This window comes from Passer domesticus, chromosome 4 (assembly GCF_036417665.1).
Source record: "Passer domesticus isolate bPasDom1 chromosome 4, bPasDom1.hap1, whole genome shotgun sequence".
NCBI classification, from domain to species: Eukaryota; Metazoa; Chordata; class Aves; order Passeriformes; family Passeridae; genus Passer; species Passer domesticus.
Window position 1 is genome coordinate 37,507,319 of NC_087477.1, and position 22,168 is coordinate 37,529,486.

Consider the following 22,168-nt stretch of genomic DNA (forward strand, 5'->3'; position numbering starts at 1 on the left):
TGTATAAAACCATGCATTATTAACAGATGACCATGCATAATACAACATAACACTGCAAGGTAACAAGAGCTCTGCTAGCCTTATGCAGTTTTGAATTTTACCGCTTTTACTTTAAAACGTAATGGGTTAAGCACAGTCTTTGTTGGAGGTCAGTGACATGTCTAAAGCACAGCTCTTTTGGCTCAGCCTCAGCTCTGGGAAGTTCAGGGTGTTTTGCAGTGAGCAGGTGGGCGAGTAAGGCGTACACTGCAGGGCAGATTGCACAGCTGTAAGATGTGGAATTCCCCTCAAAAGATCGGCATGTCTTTGAAAATTAATTCAGCACTGAAATAAAAAATATTTCTGGTGCAGGGGAAGAAAATGGGATTTGATTAGTTTCAGATTAACTCTTTTTGTGTTTTTGTCTTAATTTCCCTCTCTTTACTCAGTTTTCCTGAGAGATGGTTTTCAATAGAGAATACAGGGGAGTTTTCATGTTTAAAAGGTGGCACTGGACTGTTGGAATAAACTCTTCAGTGCAGCCTGCTTCTTGTAAACACTGAGCCTACTGGAAGGTAGTGCATCTGGAACACTGGGGTTTGCAAAACCCATGTTTTCTCAGTATCTATTAAGAAGTATATTCATTACTTATTTTCTCCTTAGAATTCTATAAGGAATTATTTTTTGTTCTATATTTTTGTGGATAGTGGCTAAACGGGCACGATTTAGGAAGAATGGCTGCAAGGATTCAACGGTGCATGTTCTAAAGGGACTTACCTATGGGCAGTGCCTAGCAGGATTTGAAATATATAAAATATATGTAGCACTATAAAGATGTGTTTTTACTTACTAATACATTGGCTGCATGAATGAAAATACTAGGATTTAAATGCTAGATTTCTTTCCTTCTGTCCTTGAACTTGCTTGCCATCAGCAACAGTTCAAGTGTCAGTTAAGACCTGAGCAGACACACTCTCCAAATTTTTTGGAAGTACCATTGCTTTCTGCTCTCAGAAACTACCATAAGGTGGGAGCTGATGATGGCAGGCCATGTGGAAACAAATCATCTGCCAAGAACTTCAGAAGTTCTTATTTTATTTTGAAACATGAGCGTTTTCTCTGCTCTTGCTGATCAATGTGAATAATTTCATGGCAGTGCAAGTCAGCCAAAAAAAACATTTCTCTTTTGCATCTGATAAAAATTTTATTGCCATATCAAGCTCCAAATAAAACTCCTACTCTTTAAGCAATTCCTGAAAAACACAAATTAATTTGGGTTTGAATAATACCCCCAACATGTTAAAGCTGCCAACTGAAAAAGGAACAGATAATTAGGAGATGACAACAGACAGTACAGAGCCAACAGAGGAAAAACTGGAACACAGCTAGTCAGCAACACTGGCCATCTAATCCATTAACAGCCTCCTATAATTGTTTTGCCTTTGCATTAAACTGGTACAAGCACAAAAAGACATTACTGAAGTTTTAATCTCCAGCAAAAGAAATCTCCTCCTGCCTAACAGCATGCAGCACACACACAAATGTGACTTCAATTAGCACTACCGTAAATTTTAATTTAGCACTTCGTAGGAGCATTCAGTAATGTATGTAAGAAACAGGGGCTGATGCTCCATTGAAGACATTCCATGCAATTATCCCATTGATCTGTTGATCCCTTGATTCACATTTCTGGGGTGAACAGGAGGGGGAGGGTTTAGGAATTTAGAGCTTATGAAAAATGCTAGAAGAAATTTTCCCCTGAAATCTTCTGCACCTTTTCCCTGTAGCAGCACTTTGCCTGTAAAAAATGTGTCACTGCCACCTTCTCGATGCCTGGGGACTCAGCTGCCCTGTTTCTGTAGAGGCTGGGATGGTGGGGGAAGAGCAGCACAGGCCCTCTCCTGCTGCCCAGCCAAGCCCATTGCCCTCTGCAAGTGGAAAGCACCCACCCAGCCTTCTCTTCACAACCACTGCCATTTAATGCCCTTAAGGTTAGAATTGTGTCCCATGGACATGTTTTCTCTCAGAATGACTTGGATAACCCATGGCACATAGAAGCATTCTCATTTAGTTTTGCACATTAGCCTGTGGACCTGACAGCAGCCCAACAGGTTAACAGTGTTAATTATTAACAATGGTGTGCATTTCAGGGCTGCTGCACAGCAGTGCTTTCTGCTCCTGACCATGCAGAGCTGACCTGGAAAGTCTCCAGTATCCAGCTCTGTCATGTTGCACCTGGCTCTCCTTTTCTGTAGGACTGTCTTGTGTGGGTAGCACATAGGTTTAATTCTAGCTGCCAGCTGTGATTTGGGTTTAGCACATTAGAGCACCGAGAACTTGTTTGTTGTTGTATGAAGTTATTCCCTGGTGGCAATGCTTATTTGTGTTTAAACTGCCGATGCCTGTATTTATACAATTTGCATTGTTTAAAATGTAACTATTATTTGTTGAAAAAAAAAATCTGTTAGGCTTGACAGATTGTATCCTGTGATTTATACTACAGCCTTGTGCTATGCCATTTTAGTGAGGATCTTGAAACAGGGCCCTGTGGTTTCTTTTCCCCTTTTGCTGTTTGTTCTGCTCCTTAATTACATTCATATCAGCTACTTTGAAGTTAATGAGACTGTTGGGATATGTAAAAGAGAATCCTGTATTGATTTCAGTCCTAATATCTTATCTTTGCATCTTTTTCTTCCTGAGTGTAATGTGTTCTGAGTCACAGTTGCTGACATGTGATGGGTGCAATAGTTTTGGCCTGACACAGAGCTTTATCTCACAATCCAAATTGAGGAAATAGACAAACACAAGAATCCAATCTGCCTTCTCATTTGCTTATTATAACTGGTCTATAAGGAGTATAAGATATTAAAGTTACTGGGTTTCCTATGCATCCTAGGCTATAAGAATTTTTTTCTTGTTACTTTTCAAGCAAGCCTCCTCCTGACCTGTCTTCCTCCCCCACTCAGAAGAAAGAGAAGAGTCATGCAGTACATGGCAGGTGATAATTACAATGATCAGATATTGATTTCAGGTACAATTTTAAAAAAAATTTGTTCTTATGCCCATTGGCTAGAGCCAGGTTCTTTAATACAGTCAGAAAATGACAGAAGAGAGTCTGCTAATGTGAAAGGTACAAGTCCAACACCAAATGTTCACATAACTGTTTTGGTACCTTGAAAAGAATTTTGTAAGCCATTAGATTTTATCTGGATTTTTTTTTTGTTCCAGTCAAACAAAGTAAATAGTCACTTTGTGGTTTTGGAGCTATTTCTGAACTTAAACCCTTCATTTAAGCTCAAGTTCACCTGTTCCATTGCCAGATGGAAATCCCTGCAGAAATGTTACTGAGTAACTCTCTTCCAACTGCTTTTTCTTGGTTTTATTTGGCAACCAGAAATACCAGGGACAAGGAGCTCAACAGACATACATTCCACTCCACAATCTGCTTGACCAGCTGAAGACAGCAAAAACTAATGGTGTATTTTTAAATCAAAGTATTCATGTGCTGCTTTTCAGTTTTAAAACTCTGCTACGCATGTGCTCTCATTCAAAAAGACTGTTCTATTATGTATTGATTTTGGGCTCATTTAAATTAAACCATGATTTATACTTGTGATATCAGATCATTTGGAGCTATGGGAGAAGCCTGTGTTGGCAGCAAAGCATTGTAGTGTTCAGCTTGGTTTCAGTTTACAGAGCATTTCCAAATTCACCCAGAATTGATTAAAACATAACTCAGGCAACAGAATTTCATCCTGGTTCCCACCAGAAGGTTGACTTTGGATATGGAATAGTATTAGTAGTACCTTTTGTAAATGCTGACACTGAGGTGTTTAATGACACCTGAGGCTGTTTCACTCCTAGTGCTTTCTCCAGACCATTCACCACAAGATTTATTCTGTCTTTGTAAGGGATCAGCTTTTATTGTCTGTATTAGAAAACTCTATTTTTTAAATATTTTTTTGTTTTACTAGCATATTGTATGGGAATTAAAAGGCAGGAAAAAGGTTTTGAAAGTTCACTCCTGGCTGTAGGAGTGTTGCAGAGGGCCAGGACTCTGTACAGGAGAGTATGAGCAGAGTCAAGAGAGGACTGGACTGTAGGGGCCTATAACAACATTCTGTTAAATTCTCAATCCAGTAAAAGATGTAAGGACATTCTCGATGAGAAGTAGCCAAGGATTTATTTTTTATGTTCTTTATAGAGTTGGGTTCTTCTAGTGCACATATAGGCAGAAATGCTTTGTAATATTGGCAACTAAATGTATGTTATACCCAAGGTTTGAATGGAACAGTCAAGCTCCTTTCTTGAACATTCCAGTGGCATTTCCAGCTTTACTTTTTTATCTCTGCTGTACTGAAAAACTTTGTCATATTTCAGGAAGGTGTCTAAAAATTATCTGTGGACAAGGACGACCTACTTAATAGTCGGTGCTAAGAAAAGCAGTATGTTCAAAATCAGTTTCAAAATTAAGTGCAAAAATCAACTGGCCTTAACATGAAAGTGTGTTTTTTCCCCCTGTGAATAAGTCTTCCTCTAGCAAAATGAAGCCACTTCAATTCCCAGAAAAGGCGGTATCAGCTGGAAACTAGGGTAAGAGTCCCTATATTGCAATGTATCAGTGTTCTGTAGCAAGAAAAATTCCACACACTCAGTATTATGTATTTGCTGTAAGCTGTATATTTTTGATGTATGAGACCAAACTGTGAGGACAACTCTTTTATATCCTGTACTTTTTGACTATGTAGATCACTTCAAAGGCCACTTCCCTGCATTCTGTCTGCCTTGCTCCCTTGCAAAATGATGTTTCCCATTTCAGAAAGCTCTCTGAGATGTCTGGGCAAAAATCTCTACCTCAAGTCTAAAGTATTTTCAATTATGCATACACACACTTGCCACATGTATTTGGATGGTACAATGTTTTACTGATTTCCTTCAGTGCAGATTTCTGTGATTTCATTGTAACTTATAAAACTCTGTATTTTTCTATTCACAAAAAACCCAAACCAACCCAAGCCCGCATAAATTCTATTCATCCATTTATTTGTTTTCCATTTAAAATAAGATGATACCTACTACAATTCCATCTGTAAAAAATGTCTTGGCATGTCCTTTTAGAATGAGCTTATGTAGCCTATTAATCTTTTCTAAAATTCAAGCTTTTCCTACACTATTTTGCAGTAAAAATATATTTTAACACAAGTGAAATTCCCTCAGTACAAAGTGTTTTATTCTATAAAATTATGTTGTCAAGCAATGATAGAATAAAATTTCCCCAGATAAATTGGGCCATTGTAACATTTTTTTCTATTTCTATTCCAAAATGTGGATTTTATGTATGATAAATCATATTTTTGTTAAGTAGTGGCAGGAAGCTGGCCAAAAGTTCTAAAATAAAATATGCTTCATTGTCACAAGGAAATCTACTCACCACCTGAACTGCTTAGGATTTTGATTCCTATACAATAAATATGAGGCACTTGAGGCAAGAACAAAATATGACATAATTGGCACAAGTCCCATCTCCAGATGGAAGAACTTCTAAGACTGACACATTAGACTTGCATAATTTATGGGAGAAATAAAATAACTGAACCCACCTCTGATTACTCCACCCAGAAGCAAAGTTTAAGCAGGCATGTTCTTTCAATTAAACCCAAATTCTTCCCTGAAGTCTTGACTGAATACAGAAGACCTTGTTCTGAAAGATATAGAAAGGGCAATTGCTGCAGTTAAGCCTAAGCTGTGGGACGCAAGAGCAGTTCTCAGAGTCATTACAGATTGGTTTCTGCTCCTGCAAATGCATCTCAGAGATTCACATTTCTCCTGCTCCTCTAATATCAGAGTTCCTACCAGTCTCTATTCTTACAACACTTTGTGCAGAGGAATAGGATTATTCCTCAGATGGAGAATGACAGGATGCAATAGTGGAGTAACTTGTTAGGGAGGGGGAATTGAACCTGTCTTTGGTGTACAAGACCCTGCTGTCTCCTTTGGGCAGCAGCTGTTCTGGCTTATGCAGAGCTTGGGCTGTGTAAGACCAGGCTGCCACAGCATGGTGATGCAAAACACTTGTGTGCCAAGCCAGCTGGATGTGTCTGTGCACAAGGACATGCTTACCACACTGGAGGTGGCAGGCAGGAGGAATATTTGGACTAGCTGGAGACTGAGATGATGGTTTAATGAAAACATCTCACACAACATCTTTTGAGGATCACTTGAGAAATGTCAATGCTCACTTTTCTTCCCATCTCTGACTGTCCTTGATCACAGAAAACACAAACAGAAGAAGAAGAAACACAAGTATGAAGCCAGTAAGGGTTGGGAGGCATCTTCTGATATCTGTGTTTTCCTAATCTTCTGTCCTCAGTAAAGGCTGTTCTTGCTTTTGTTCAAAACAAAAAAGACAGTTAAATATTTTCCACTAGCACTCAATATCACCAAACTTGGATGCCAGTGGTCTTCATGCTAGATTGTAAGGTGCATCTTCATGACAATTTTTAAATAAAGGGTTAACTAATTTGTTAGCTCATTTAAGAAGCTATTGCATTTATAGCTTGCCTCAATATCCATGCAGAGCTAAGGAGATGATTCTTTCAGTATATGCTGCTGCTCACAGCAGACGCTAGTGTTGGGTGGGAGGCCAGACATGGTCTCACAATGTCTACTATTCATCTGCTGCCCACATGGCAGTCTTGCAGTTGAATACAGTCATTAGAGTTTAAAAAGAATTTTCCTTGTTTCTGCTCACTGGTCTCTGAAGTATCAACAGTTTGAATCTATTTATGAATGTCCAAACTAAAGGTGTGACATGCTTTGTCTGCAAAGTGGCAGGAAGTTGGCATCCTGCCTAACTTTCTCTGTGTTCCCAACTTTTATGTGGTAAAGAGATTTATGGGTTTTTCATTACTGGATTGTTTGGTTTTGGTTTGGGGGTTTGTTTTGTTTTGTTTGTTTTTTAACTATTTGTGCTCTTAGCTGAAGTGTGACACTTTTTGTTGGAGTGTGTACAGGAGTAGATGAGATGGCTTTGGTTTGCCCCACCCTGGTAGCTTTCCCACTGTAGTCACCCTGGAGCACAAGTGCTGTGGTACTCAACCACCCTCTGTCCTGTATCCTCTTGGATATCCAAAAGATATTTCAGGTTCTGAGGGTTTTTCTGCCATACCATCAGCTAGCTGCGGAATTGTGATGAAGGGAGAGTCGGGGCCTTCTGGGTCTGAGCCCGAAAAAATGGGAAAAAGAGGAAATGAGGAGGAGAATGGGCACAACTAGAGGGATGCTCCTCTGTTTAATAGGGGTTTTAACAACTACCTTGGGACCCACCTGTTATTTTAACAGCCAGTTCTGCTCAGCTGTACTGAACTGCCTCCAGAAAGCTTTGGCAAACACCTTGACAGAGACATTTGTAGGGTAAATAGACAGCAGAGATTTTTCTTTTCTTTCTAATCTTACCATTTAGATGTTGGCTTATGCTCTAAAAGTTGGCAGATTTGTACTCCTTCCAATCTAATCTGTTTATTGTAATAATGATATTTCATTTTTAACTCCTGCTGTAGTGTCCTCCTTGTCAGCCTCAAAGCTCTCTGGTCTCTTCTGAAAATGGTGTTTGGCTCTTCATCTCTTAGAGGATACAGTTGGAGGATAGGAAATCCTGTTCCTCTAGGGATCTTATTCATGTGGAAGTTTCTAAAAATAATGTTTATTTCACACTTTAATGTTTGGCCTTGCTCACATCTTCTCTCATCTCCTTTCCACATGCTTCAGTAATTTTATTTTCATAACATCCTTGGAAATAAAGGCTGTGAAAGGTTTGAACTAATGATCTGCTTTGTCAGGTATTCTGAAAATTTTGTCTGTAATATAGTGCTAATCTGGGCCATACAGTACTCTCTAGGGGTCCTAGGATCCAATCCTATTCTTATTCCTGTAAAGACTTACTGAAAGGTCCTCTGCTGTTGGGAAAGGACTCCTTTGAAATGGATTCTTTAAATATAACTCTGAATTTGTAGAACGAAATAGGGAATATAATATTCTATTAATTTCTGTGTTCAAATACCGGTACAAGTTAATCCTACCTTTTAATTATAAAATGCATTTCTACCTGGTAACAAGTATCAGTAAAGTGAGCTAGCTAGAAATACCAGGAGCGCACCCTTTGTTGGATGTCAGAGATTCAGAGTTATCCCCATACAGTGTGAATGTACTCACTTCTGGTCTGAACAAGACATGAGCAGCACAGGTTGCAAGTCTTCTCTTTGTGATATGAAGAGAAGGGCATGAGGTCCTTGCAAAGCCATTTATATCTCACTCCTGAGCTGGGCAATGGGTAAGGGAATGTAGCATGGCTGGGTGGTGTGCATGGAGGTCTTGCCTGTAGCCCAGTGGCGTAGCCCTCATTCAGTATGTCTGACACCACAGCAAGTTTGTCTTAAAAGAGGAAACATGCCAGCCATGGCAAGAGAATGTAAGTGTGCCCTGAAGGTGGTTTTCTGCAGCCTCTGTAGTGTGGAACATGTTATTGTGGGCTGCTCCTTCATCTGCAGTGCTAATCAGGTCAGCTCTGTGCAATCCCCCATAGATGCCATGATTCGTGTGTGTGTTCTCCCTGTAGCTCACTTTTAAGTTGGCTTGAAGTCTAATTCTCCTAGTTGTCAGTCTCTTTGGACACATTAAAACCTGGATGGGATTAGCATACAAAACAAGTATGACTGCTATCTACAAGAACTTTCATACTGACTGTTTGAATGGAAGATCCTTGAGCTCTTACTATCTACCTTCCTGCAGTCCCTTTTTCTTGCTCTTTCATGGCTTGTAATTCTGTGATGCTGGTAATGCATACACTGAAAACTACCAAGAGACCTCTTGTGAGCCTCATTAAGACAAGACTTAAAACCTCCTTGAGATTAGCTGAAAGTGTGATGAACATGCCCCCTCTGAAAACAGCAGCAGGAATTTTTAAAATCTTCCTCCATTCATGCTTAGGAACCTGAGCTGTCACTTGGCATTTTTCTTTGCTTAAAACTGATGAAAAATAATTTTGTGTACAGTGAAAAGTAAGCATATGGATAACAGAGAGAGGCTCAGAATACAAGGAATACTCTTCTGTGTGTGAGCTTTGAGTTTTGGAGGGCAAAGCTGGTACCTGTTCCTTCAAGAAAGGAGTCACAGCTATTTCATGCAGAAATTCAAAATGACTCATGTGTCATCGGTACTTCCCTACAAGCAAAAGGCCTGAGGAAGAAAATCTACATCTAGTATTGTTGGTGCTCTGTAACATATTGTCTCTTCAGACTCTTAGCACAAACATTGATTCATTGGTGTGATTGCCTTGCCCAAGATCACTTAACCCTTTGCTTTCAGTTCTAGAGCTGATGTTATTGAATTGAGTTGCCAAACACTCAGGCTCAAAGCATCCCCTGAAAGTTGCATCCAGTAAACCATCAACCTGTTGGATGATGATGTGGATTCTGTAAGACTTATGGAAATTATAGGACCTTTGGAAATTGTATAAAATTACTCTAGAAAATAAGAGCAGGTAAAAAGATGACAGAATGCAAAATACTTTTCTATCTGCTCTCTGGGATGATACTGATAAGCCTCTTATTTTCATTTTGTTAGAAATGCTATTCAAAGGCACAGCTGGCAACAGCTGGCTGTAATATGAACCATCTATTTCAACGCTTCTAATTCTCTGTTGTCTTAAGTTAAAAACACTGCACATTCAATGTGATTTCTTTTGCATGCAGGCTATAAGGAGTCGTTAGAATCTCAGGAGAATACCTGTCAATTATGTTATGTTATTGTACGTCTTCCCTGCCAGACAGTGTCACACGAGATGTGCCCTAAATAAGAGCAAAAGCACAGTCTTAAAGTGTTATAAAGCACTTATAAGTAAAGAGCAAAAAAAAAAACAACCCAAACTGTAGGTTGAGAAAAAGCAAGAGTTGTGAGAGCAAGCGAGCAGTAGAGGTGGCAGGCAGAGGTCCTGGTGTGGTATCTGTCAAACCGTCACTGCTCTGCTCGCGGTGCCCTGATAATGATCTCACAGCAGTTGTGTCGGCTCCTTCCACAGAGACACGCTGTGTTTGATCACAAACGGATGTCAGCCTGCTGCACTTTTCTCCAGGAGTTTTAAATGTGAATGTTTGTACCCTAACAATGCAGGCTGTGCTTGAAGATCCTTGGTCTGTCTAAACCCATGGCAAACTTACTGGGACAGAGGGGATGACAGTGGCTTGTTCACGCATTGGCAAGAAAAAGGAAAGAGGACTCTGCAGTGTTGGCCTTTGTGATCAGGGGCTGATGTGCTCATTACTGGCTCTTTTACCAGCCTTGCCAGCATTCTAGGCTGGGCTCTCCCTCTCCCTGGGGTCAGGAGGAGGCACGCTCTGATCTTGGAGAAACAGTCAGGAAATGGTTTAGCAAAGGCAAAGAGGCCTCTATGAATTTCCATGTTAGAGAAGACTCTGAAATCAATACTCTGGTCCAAATGAATGGAGCTATTCATTTTGGTGGGGTGTGGGTGGGAAGAGACCAGGATTTAAAAGACTGCCAGATTTTGTAAAGGCCCTGCAGTATTCCTGCAGTGTGTGTCTAAGAGCCCTGGCCAGCCTCTTCCATGGCAGGGAGTACTAGTGAGCAGGCATCCCCTGAATCATGGCTGCTCTCCCATCCTACCTCTAATTGTTACGATTCCTGCTTTCCTTTATAATCTCATCTGAAGTTGCCTTTGCCTTCTTGGCTGACATCCTGCTTGACCTCCTAGCCCTTTGTCTTCTTTCCTTCATCTCCCTTGACTTACAAGCCCAGAGCAACACTCCCACTCACTGAAAGAGCCGTGCTTCTGTTTTCCCAAAACACTGGTCCTCCTCTGATCAGTTTGAGCACAGCTTTCTCTCTCACCTCTCCACTTCTTTCAACAAAGCATATTTACCCCCTGCCCCTTGCCTCACCCTGCCCTCTTGAGACCTCCCATCCATTAATGTCTGTCACTTTTTTGCCACTCTCGGCATCCTCTCCCTCCTCTCTGTTCTCTTAAGTGATCTCAGCTATTGCTTCTCTCCACTTCAGTCTTTCCTTGACCCTCAGCTCTTTCTTCAGTGCCTCATCAGAAAATCTGTCCTATGAACCCACTCAGCCCAGCTTCATGACAACAGCTATCACCACATTGTTCTTGTTGTCTTCCCTATTTGTTTTGCTTCTTCTTCCCTCTGTGTCCCTGGCCATCACTTAAATTGAGAAAACACTTTCCTTAAGCTGTCCTGTCACCCATCTCTCCTTCAGATCTTCTTCTGAAATCTTATGTTTTGATACAAGAAACATTTGGAATAGCAAACATTGTTTGATGTTGAAGACATTGTTCCTCTAAACATCTTCATGTGATTTGTTCTTCCATGCCCTTTGTTATCTGTCAACTATTTTGGTATGTTCATTTATACTTCAGTAATATATTCTTGCTAAAAACACAAAAATGTAACAGTGCATAGATCCATCCAGACAAGAGAGCTGAACTCTTTTCTTGCTGTCTGAACAGGAGGAAAATGCTGTACTTTACTCTTTCTAGGAAACAGGATCTCGCCAGTTTGGTAATTTATCTATCAGCTTGACCACACACACCTGCTATTGGTGGGGATGTCACACTGATTTTTCTCTAAATTTACCCCAAACTGTAATTTCTGTAAATACCTTCTGTGCTGTGCTGGTTTTGACTGGGCTAGAATTAACTTTCTGCACAGTGGGAAGATGGGGCTAAGTTTTGGATTTGTGCTGAACACAGGGTTGATAATATAGAGATGTTTCTGTTACTGCTGAGCAGGGCTTACACAGAGCCAAGATGTTTTCGTACTGGCATGTTTGTGAGGAAGTTGGGGTTGCATTGGAGGTTGGGAGGAGACACAGCCAGGACAGGTGATCCACACTGACCAAAGAGATATTCCAGACCATATGACATCATGCTTAGAATATAAAGTGGAGGGAAGAAGGAGGATGGACTGACATTTGGAGTGATGGCGTTTGTCTTCCCAAGTCACTGTTATGTGTGATGGGGCTCTGCTCTCCTGGGGAAGGCTGAACACCTGCCTGCCCATGGGAAGCACTGAATTCATTCCTTGTTTTGCCTTGCTTGTGTACACTGCTTTTGCTTTCCCTATTTAAATGCCTTTATCTCAGCCCACGAGTTTTTGACCTTTTTAACTTTTTGATTCTCTTCCCCATCCTGCTGGTGAAGGAGTGAGCAAATGGCTTTGTCAGGCTTAGCTGCTGGCTGAGGTTAAACCACGATATGTGCTTTGCACTGTTTTGCTCAAAAATATTTTTAAAGCCTCTGCATTGTCTTTTCCACATTAGCAAGTGAATCAATACTGCCAGCAGCTGATTCCTGAAGAGGGAAGGCACTGTAGGGAAGCACTGTCTATCATATCCCTAACTGGTTATTGTTATAATATTCTTGAAACATTACCAAATTTGCTAACAGTGCTTAGCAGTGAGTCCAGGAAACAAGTACAATTTTCTCTGCTTGTAATAGGTTTATTCAGAGGACCAGCAGCAGTCTGGGAAGGGTTAATGGAGATTGTCTACCCCTAAGAGCTGCTGCTGCAGCCCAGGAAGATTGGGGCAACAGGTAGAAGTCAGGAAGGCGTTTCAGTCCAGTTCCTCTGAGATGTAACCCTGCAACAGGACAACTTGCTCAGGGCAGGCACAGGGCTGCAGTGTGGGAGCCCACCTCTCATCCTCATTGCAGATGGCTCCAAAGACTCTTGTCGTTCATTCTTTGCAGTCAGCATTGCTTGTAGTTTATTTCTATTCTACTGTATTTGTCATGATACCACTTCTCTGACTCTTTACTGTAGAAACTCTTCTTGTTTATTAATTTAGGGTGAGTTCTAATATCTCAAAATACTTCTCAAATACTCTATATCTCAAATACTTCTACCAAGTACCTAAAGTATCTATTTCTTTCTCCCTTTTCTGGGGTTTATATCAATTATGTTTTATGTACTCTTAAATATGTGTAGGATTTATACATGTTGCTAGATATATTCAGAACCCTGTGGTTTTTGACCAGAAAATTCAGATATATTTTGACCAGATATATCAGAACCCTGTGGCCACTTTCCAGAGAGCTGTCTTTAAGTTTAAACCAGGAACTTGTTCAGGAGCTTTTTTTTTTTTTTTTTTGACTTTAAAAAAAATATTGTCCAGAATTCTCTGCAGCAAAGGAAGCGCATTCCTCCTAGAAAGAGTCTTAGTAGCGGAACTTTGGTTACCGTATTTGCTAGGAAAATTCAGCTGAGTTAACGTGAAAAATTAAATAATTTTAAATTAAATTCTATTTTTGATGCAATCATAAATTTGAAAATGATTCTTGATTTCTACTACTGAAGCTGGAAAAGTGACTAACTAGAAATAATGCTGATTACAAGGACTGTAGAATAGGCTGTAGAGCTCCCCAAGGAAGCCTTGATTAAAGACAGCATTAAGCTCCAAGGAAAATGGAGACTTGGAAAAATCTTTCAAAACTTGTAACTTGAGAACGTTTGACTTTATGGAAGGGAAGGAAGATGGATGATGCTTGAACTATGCCTGAAATAAAAGTGCCTTTACCCTCTCCTCATGATTAAAGCTTTTAAAATTTTCCTGGAATACTGTGATTGTGCTTAAATATATATTTGCTTTTGAAACTTGACTAGTTTCAGGAGGTTTCCTGTCTTAATTATAGAAAATTTGTGCTCAGTTTCTCATGTCACACTCCTGTATTATTAAAAAAAAAAAATAAAAAGACAGCTGGAGCAAATCTTGCTAACCTCTTAACCTTGAAATTGAAGAAATCTCTGAAGCTAGTAAAATGGTTAAAAAACCTGAGAGAAACTAGTTTAAAAATTAGGAGGATTAAATATTTTCACTTTCAAGGCCACTCCTCATGAAGATGCTGGTCCAGCTCTTCCCTCTTTGGGGCTTCATTCTAGCTGTGGCCTGGCTGTCGAATTGTTGCACCTGCTTTTCTTTTTGATGTGCGATAACTTGGAGCACTGGAAATTGCTATGAGAGTACAGAGGATTGTGGAAAGCTCAAGCCTTCATACCCAAAGCTCAGCTACATCTGCTTCTCCATTTTAAACCTGGTATATAGAAATCTTCTAGAACAGCCTGTCCTTCCTTTGGTCTGGCTTCATGGTCCTGTGGGAGTCCTAAGAGGGACTGCAGGCTTGGGCTGCCTGTCTCCTGCAGGAATGTGTACCTCAGACAGCATTTGGCTGTTCTGCTCTGTGCTCTTTACTTCATGGTGTTTGTCATCCATCTGTTCAAACCACTTGAATAATAGCCATAGCCAGCAAAGGTGTGATATGCATTCCTGTAGCCCTTGCTGCTGGTTGTTTGGATGGCTAAAGGGTTTCTCCTCCCTTTCCACCCTATAGACCTTCTCCCTGCCACTGCTGCCTCCAGCCAGGAGGGCAGTGAGGGTTTGCAGATGGTCGTGTCCCAGCCTAGACCGTAGTGGTTTCTCTTTGAGCCAGCCAAGCCTCCTCACTGCTCTAAGAGGAGAGCTGCTCCCTCCTGCCAAGCAAGGGCATGGACAAAACCAGGGCACTGGAGCAAAAACAGAAGACCCTGTGCATTGACTGTAAGAAATACAGACTCCACTCTCTTGATTATTATTCTTTAAAAAAATATGAAACGCAATATAAAACAAAACAAACCCCTGTCACCTTGTACAAGTTCTGCTTATTTGTGTTTCATATTTGGAGAGAATCAAAAAAGAAGTTATATTGAGGTGCCAGTGAGTGGCAGCTTAACTGAAATAATCATGGTAGCCCAGACAAAGACAGTAGTGCTTAGACTTTGATCAGCACCTTTTAATCTCTCCTATGATAAATTAAAAAGATTTGTCTTCATCTCCAGCTACTGGAGTTGGATCCAGTCTGGTGCCCAGATGACTCAAGTCTGGTGTCCTGTCAACTTTAAGGAAGTTTGGCTCAAAGACTACTTTGCTTGCAGTCTAGGGCGTAGAAAAACAATGCAGACTTTGGATATATTTCATTTTGATCTCTGGAGATCCAACAGACTAGTCATGACTGTGAATGTGGCCAGTTTGTAGGAAAATTGTCCCACATGCTGACTGTATATCTGATGTCCAAATCTACTTTGTGGATCAAAGGGATATCTGCAAGGAAACAAGAAAGGAAGTCAATCTGAAAACAGCCCTAAAACTTGTACACAACATCTGAAAGGATTTGGCCCCCTTATGAACTGCTCACAATTTTGCCACTGCAATCTGTGTGAGAGCCATCAGAAACACTGGAGGGAAGCAAAAGTCTAAGACCAAGGCAGAAAAGACTTTGCCTTAATCTAATGAACTGAAAAGCGAAAGATTTCATTTCCAAAAGAACATCTGCATGATGTGAATTGAGCATGTCAAAAACTGAACACAATGGCACGTACTGAAGGTAGACAGAGTAAGAAATTGGCACGTTACCAATTTCTCTTAACAGTAATTTTAGTGACACTGATACACTTATACTTGAGTGACTTTGCTGTCAAATAACAAATTAATTTGATAACAATTATTAAAACAAAAGTAGTTTCACAGGACCTCTTTTATGAAGTCTTTGTAAACAGTGAATGGAGAATATCAAAGCCTCACTTAGCAGTTCCAAAAGGTATTAGCTGGGTTGAGAAAAATGAATAATTTTTCTGGGGCCAAATTACAGGAGAAAACATGTATATCCAAACATTTCTCAACCAATTATGGCAGAAAGCAATAACATGAATATTCTTCAGAAACTTGTTTTTTAATATTTCTAGGAGGAGATGGAAACCATCTAGGTTCAGCAGAACCTAAGAATGACTCCCATTCTTATTACTGTAGACTTCCTAAATTTTTTCTTCTTGTCTATAAGTGGCTGTATGGCATAGGTTAAATCGCGTTCTCTCTCAAAGTCATGTCAAATTAATCTGGTTTTCTCTTAGGTACAGAAAATACACCTCATAAGAGGAACCACCATTTAATCATACTTTACTAAGGTGTTTGACATTCTCGAGGGCATAAATGTCATGGCCTTAAGATGAACAAATGGGGGCAAAACTGTGCTTTGCACAGTTGAATGATGATCAGTTCCCTGTCAGATTGAGGAATACGTAAAGCATAGCTGAGATTTGAGATGAGTCTTGTTCTGCTTGATGCCTTTTATTGCTATTGGTAGGCAGTTACACGATGGAGTACGGAGAGTCCTTACTGCAGTGAGAGCAAGCCAGAAAAGAAGAGTGGACACTTCAGAGACAAGCTTTGGAGTCTAAATGATCTTGATGGGTTGACAGTATGGTCTGGAGGAAGCAGGATGTTTTTCAGCAGGGGTAAGGAAGAAGACAAACTCAGCACCAGGAGTAACAGCTGCTGGAACAGGGAGAGCAGAGCTGGGGAGGTAGCAGTGCACTGAGGGACTTGTACTCCATGGTTTGTGTGCCTCTGGGCAGCTGAGCTCAAAAAGTGTCAAGATTTTTAATTGTTATTTGGTTACTTGTGCATGTTGTACCTGCTTTGGGCTGAATTCTCAGGAGAACTTGCGTATCCAGCTTCAGTTGAAATCAGTGAGAGTTTTACTCATAAATAATTTTTAAGTATCTAAATCCCTGTTCCTCATTTGTAAAATGCAGAAGATAATATTTCCCTCCTTCACAAGTGTGCTTTTAGCATAAATACATTAGAGATTGTAAAGAATTAAGATGCTCCGGTAATGGGGATCATATAAGTACTTCAGATAAAGCTGTTTTTCTTTCCTCCTTGCACCTCTCTACATGGCAAATTAGACTAAAATTAATCCAATATAGCTTTCTCATCCTTACAGTATTTTTATTCAGGCATTTACATGCTTTATATTGCTAGGGTTTGGCACTTCTCTCCTTTAGGGGATAGCAAGGAGAAGCACTTTCTGAGAATTGTGGATAGGATGGGACAGAAAATCTGAGCATGTGGGTACCAAAAAGGTTTCTTGGCAAAAAAACAATTGCAGAATTCCCAGAACCTTCCCTTCTTCCATTTGACAGTCTTTTTTTTCTTATAACTTCATAACTTGAGTATCTCAAGTTGGAAGGGACCCATAAGGATCATTGAGTACAGCTCCCAGCTTGTGATAAAGAATCCAAAAGTGGGATTCCCCTTCCCAAATTGATTCAAATTAAATCCCTAACAGCCACCCTTTGGAAGCATGCACTTTCAAGCGTGTTTGGTTAAAGCCTTGCTATTTGCAAGCCTTACCTTAGACTGCAAGAAATACAGGAATGTACAGGTGTGTTGTGCCTCCTTGGATTATGGAATGAAATGAAGCAGCTCCACACATGGTTCTTCAGGTGGATTCAAACCAGCAGAGGACAGGAAGCAAAAAATGGATGGAGGGAAAATCTACATTAACTATGTCCAGAATGGTACCAAATAAATATTCAAGAAATAAAAGAGTCCATGTAAAACCATGAGAAAGAGCAATTATAAGAGAAGTCCAAGTCCATCTCCCGTTCTTCTGATAGCAGAAGAGTAGGAAGTTGGACTTGAACATTTTTAAGCACATTTTGAATTATGGGACAGTTCAAATTTTGATCCAAGTATCAGTTCACCAGCCTGAGGAGGGATGTAGGATAATGACAATTAGTACAGATCAGCACTGTCAGTTTTTGCTAGGGGACTTGCATAGCAGCAAATCAAAATGCTTTTACTGCTTACATATCTTCTGTTCAAGACAGTTAACATCAGAAGCAAGGTGACCAGTACTGCTTGTAGCAGTAGTGCTGCTAAAGTCCCAATCTAATGGCTCTTCCTACTCTGCTCAGGAGAAACAGGTTGGACTGAAAAAAAGAGGTTTCATGTGCAGTCTGCTTTCAGCAAGTGCAATGGCTGGCTGTGCTTGAATCTGGAGCCAGAGGGAACCAAAGGAAGAGCATGGGGAGGGAGCAAAAAGGAAGTGGTGGTGCCTGTAACACAAGCAGGAACCAAGGTGTGTTTTGGACAGAGAAGTAAATATTTGTGGTACTTTGGTTTTCAGGAGGGTTAAGACTTGAGACTTTCCAAATCTCGTGGAAGAATCAGGTTGCTTTGATGTGGAAGTAGTTCTGTAGTAGGTCTGTAATGGGACTTGTGTTCTGTAGTTTCCGAAAGCAGCGTTAATAAATAAATGTTTTAGGGTGGCCTATGGAGAAAATTTTCCTCAGGATTTTGATATTCAAGGAGAGTCGTGCCTGTGAGGGCCCTTCAAATGCACTTGGTCTTCTAGGGCAGTTTCTGCTCCTGTGACTGGGCTTACTGTTAGCACAGCAGCAAGAAGAAATCCAGGCAGAGCTTTCCAAGGCTTTATCTTGTTATTCCTGTTCCTATGAAGTTGCTTTGAGTGCACTGGCAGCAGATCCAGCAGCCACAAGTGAGCAAGCATCAGACCACCAGACAGAAGCAACTACCCATGGGTTTTAGGGTTTACCCATGCTGGCAGGATATATGAACAGCAAAGCATTGCTTATGTGCAATTTCAAGTTGTTTGTGACCAGATGTGCTTCTAGCACTACACAGTGCAAATGAGGCTGCAGCCTTCTGGGAAGGCACTCAAATTCGTTGTTATTATGAATCCAAGCCCAGTTAGAATGACCTGAGGCCATATCGTGTTCACTGCACAGAGAATTCAAGCAGAACTTTGCAAGAAACACCTGCATGGCTTTTCCAAGTGGTTGCCAGAGTATACAGTGGTCGTCAGTAATTAAAAGATCAGGGAGATAAGGGGCAGGGTGGACTGCAAATTATTCATAACTTTAAATGTGTTTTAGAGGCAAAAATGTAGTTTTTCAACATATAACACCATTGATCATGAGTGTCAGGAGTATTACAAACCAATGTACTAGGTTGTGTTTTCTTTAATAAGTCTGTGCAAGGAATGGGAAGATAAGAGGGTTAATAAAAAAAAATTGGAAACATCTCAGGAGTTTACATATCTTTTCTGAAGGAAGCTTAGGGATCTTCCCTCACAGAATTTAGCTTCTCATTTGATAAATGTTTCTTCCTTAAATGCAACTTTTTTGTCACCCTTGATTTTGAAGCTGGAACATGTCTGTGACTGCTTGTTTGTGAAGGCTCTTTATGCTTTCTCACTATACAATTGTGAAATGTCTGAATGTGCTTTGATTTGCATTATTTCTTTTCTGTCTTTCTTCTCATCCCAATTTTCAGCTCCCTTTTGTCCTGAGAAATTAAATAATTTTCTTTTTTTGGCAGCAAAGCCGCTGCCTTGTTGGAGTAAAGATGTTTTTTTCAGCTGTGTCCTCTTGCTGTAAGCCCGAGGCCAGACTCCCTGACAGGTCGCCCTGTGATGGCACCAGAGTCCTCTTGGGAGCAGTGGGAGCTGTTGCTCACGGCAGTGCCAGGGAGGGGATGCCAGGCCCAGCCGGCCCCCTTGGTGCCCCCGAGGCAGCCTGGCCTACGCCACACGCAGAGTGCCGACGTCAGGAGGTGCAAGGCAGCCAGCAAAGAGCCCACAAAGCAGAAAGGCAGGCTCCTGCTGCCAAATATCGTGTCCTTATGCTCCACATGCCTCATCGGACACCCTGCAGCAAGGGTTCATTATTCAGCCTCTTCCTTGCCCTGCCACATTGGCAGGAGGTTTGCTGCCAGGGCTGGCGGGCCCTACACCGCACGGGCACCCAGGGCCCAGCCCGGGTGACGGGAGGGCTCGCTGTCCCACCGTGTGGGGCAGGGAGGTACCTGGGTGTACAGGCAGGCTCTGTGGCCCTCCATGCTTTTGAAGGGAGGGAACAGAGCTGCAGGAGAAGCTGGAAGGGGGGCAGCAGCAGGCCAGCAGAACAGACGTGTCCTGTGGCTCCCGCGGCGCCACATTGCCATGCATGAGCTGTCTCCCCACCCTCACCCAGACGTGGCCATGCTGGGCGAGCCACAGCCCCTCCTGGGTTCCATGAGTCACTCCCCGCCTGCAGACTTGCTGTCATGTTATGTGTTTGGTTGTAGCCCCTGTGACTGATAGGTGAGTCAGGGCTAGCTGTTCTTGTTTTCTCTTGCCCCAAAACACAAGGTCTGGTGAGCAGCAGAGTGCCCGGAGCTGTCTGAAATCTCAATGACACCAAGTTGTGTGGGAGTGTTGATCTGCTGGAGGGTAGGAAGGCTCTGCAGAGGGATCTGGACAGGCTGGATTGATGGACCAAGGCCAATTGTGTGAGGTCCAACACAGAAGTACTGGGTCCTGCTCTCTGGGTCCCAGGCAAGCACGACAGGCTGGGGAAGAGTGAAAAGCTGCCAGTTGCAAAAGGACTTGGGAGTGCTGGCTGACAGCAGCTGAACGTGAGCCAGCTGTGCCCAGGTAGCCAAGGAGGCCAATGGCCATCCTGGCTTGTGTCCAGCAGGAACAGGGCAGTGATTGTCCCCCTGTATTTTGCACTGGTGAGGCCATACCTTGAGTACTCTCTTCAGTTCTGGGCCCCTCACAACAAGGACACTGAGGTGCTGTAATGTGTCCAGAGAAGGACAATGAAACTGCTGAAGGGTCTTTAGAATAACTTACATGAGCTGAGAATCTGAGAGAGCTGGGGGTGTTCAGCCTGGAAAAAAAGGATGTTCAGGAGAGATGTTATTGCTCTCTGCAACTACCTGAGATGAGACTGGGGCCAAGTGGGGGTTGGCCTCTTCTCCCAGGCAACCAGTGGCAGAATGAGAGCAAAAGGAATCAAGCTGTATCAGAGGAGGTTCAACTTTGATTTCTTCATGGAAAGGGTTGTTCAACTTTGGAATGGATAGTTCAGAGATGTGATGGAATCATCATGCCAGGATGTGTTCAAAGAAACAACTGCATGTGGCGTGTAGCGCTCAGGTCTAGTTGACATGATGGTGATCAGGCAAAGGTTTGACTCAATGATTTTGGAGGTCTTTTCCAAACTAAATGATTCTGTGATTCTGTGAAAGTGCCCTGAAGGTTTAAGGCAGGGTTGCAGACTTCAGCACGAGGCTAGGTTGTTGGGATTATGCTTGGAGAGAATTTAAAGGACAGTGACAGAAGGTAGATGGCTCTTGTTTTTCATTCAGAGTGGGAACTGTGCGAAATACAAGGTGAATGAATCCAGAGGACAAGCAGTGTTCATCCTTAAATGCTGCCAGCTTTCTTAAACCAATTGTGAGTGGTCTGTTTGTGGCTCTTTTGGCCAGTCCTCTTCAGATGAGCATAAGCCCTGTCCTCTGAAAAGATGTGTGAGGCTTCCCCAGCTCCTGCCTTCCTCAAGCCCCTTCCTTTGAAACATGACCCATGTGCAGTTTTCAGTAAGGACCATTCCACTAGGGAGGCTGTTTCCTGCTGTAAGGGTAATGCCTCAAGACCCTGGCAAAAGTCCCATTCTGGGGCACCTGGATTGCTTTGCTAGCAGCACACCTGCCTGCTTGACCCATGGAATGTGCTCACTGCTACACTAAGAAAAGCCCACAGCAGAACACTTGCCAGATCCTTTGTTTCCCCCAGTGCTGGCGTGTTCATGTGTACCCTGTGCCTTTTGTGCTACACCAGTGGTGGCATCTCCGCTGATGGGCATGGCTTGTGGGACAATGTGCTCCTGTGGCAAATGGCTAGGACAGTAGGTCACCAAAAATGTTGCTTTTAATAGGCAATGTACAGAAAGCAGGAGAGCCTCTCATATGCAGTATGGCTTCCCTCTCTGTGAGGTATTCCAGGGGAAGGTTAGTGCCTCTTGCTTCTTCCCTCGCCAGTCTTCCAGTCCTTTCACAAGAAAGAAACATAGTATGGGGACAGGATGCCACTGCTATGAGTGGATTGCTGTTGTTGCACACTCAGGCTGCATCTGGGGAGCACTGCCTGTTGGTTGTGCTCTAAGGCTGGAGAGTGTGTGTCCCCTTCATGTAAACCCTGACAAGCTGGGTGGTCTCAGTGGAGACTTTTAACCTCTCTGCACTTCTGCTTCCCCAATGTATAAAATGGGGAGAGTAATAATTAACTCTTTCACAGAGGTGCTGTTTTTTCATGTCCATAAAGTGCTTTGAAGGGGTAAAATACTTAGCGCTATTGTAGCTTTTCAAGTTTCAGCTGTATTTCATTGCAAGTATAACAGAGAGTGAAATATTGGTTTAAAAACACATTTGAAACTCTTGGTAATTAAGAAGTCGGGCAATGGCAATTAATGCTCTCAGACATGGTGTTACAGCTCTT

At 41.9% G+C, this 22,168-nt stretch overlaps 2 long non-coding RNA genes across 5 annotated transcripts in view; one reads left to right on the forward strand and one right to left on the reverse strand.

Moving 5' to 3' along the window:
- Nucleotides 1-22,168, forward strand: part of LOC135298960 (uncharacterized) — a 167,866-nt gene that overhangs the window by 78,930 nt on the left and 66,768 nt on the right. The gene's annotated exons all lie outside the window — the stretch shown is intronic.
- On the reverse strand, nucleotides 13,156-20,727 carry LOC135298962 (uncharacterized). The gene is made up of 3 exons (XR_010361011.1): nucleotides 20,522-20,727; nucleotides 17,233-17,318; nucleotides 13,156-15,141 (listed from the first exon to the last, which is right to left on the reverse strand). It is a non-coding gene; the product is annotated as an uncharacterized LOC135298962 (long non-coding RNA).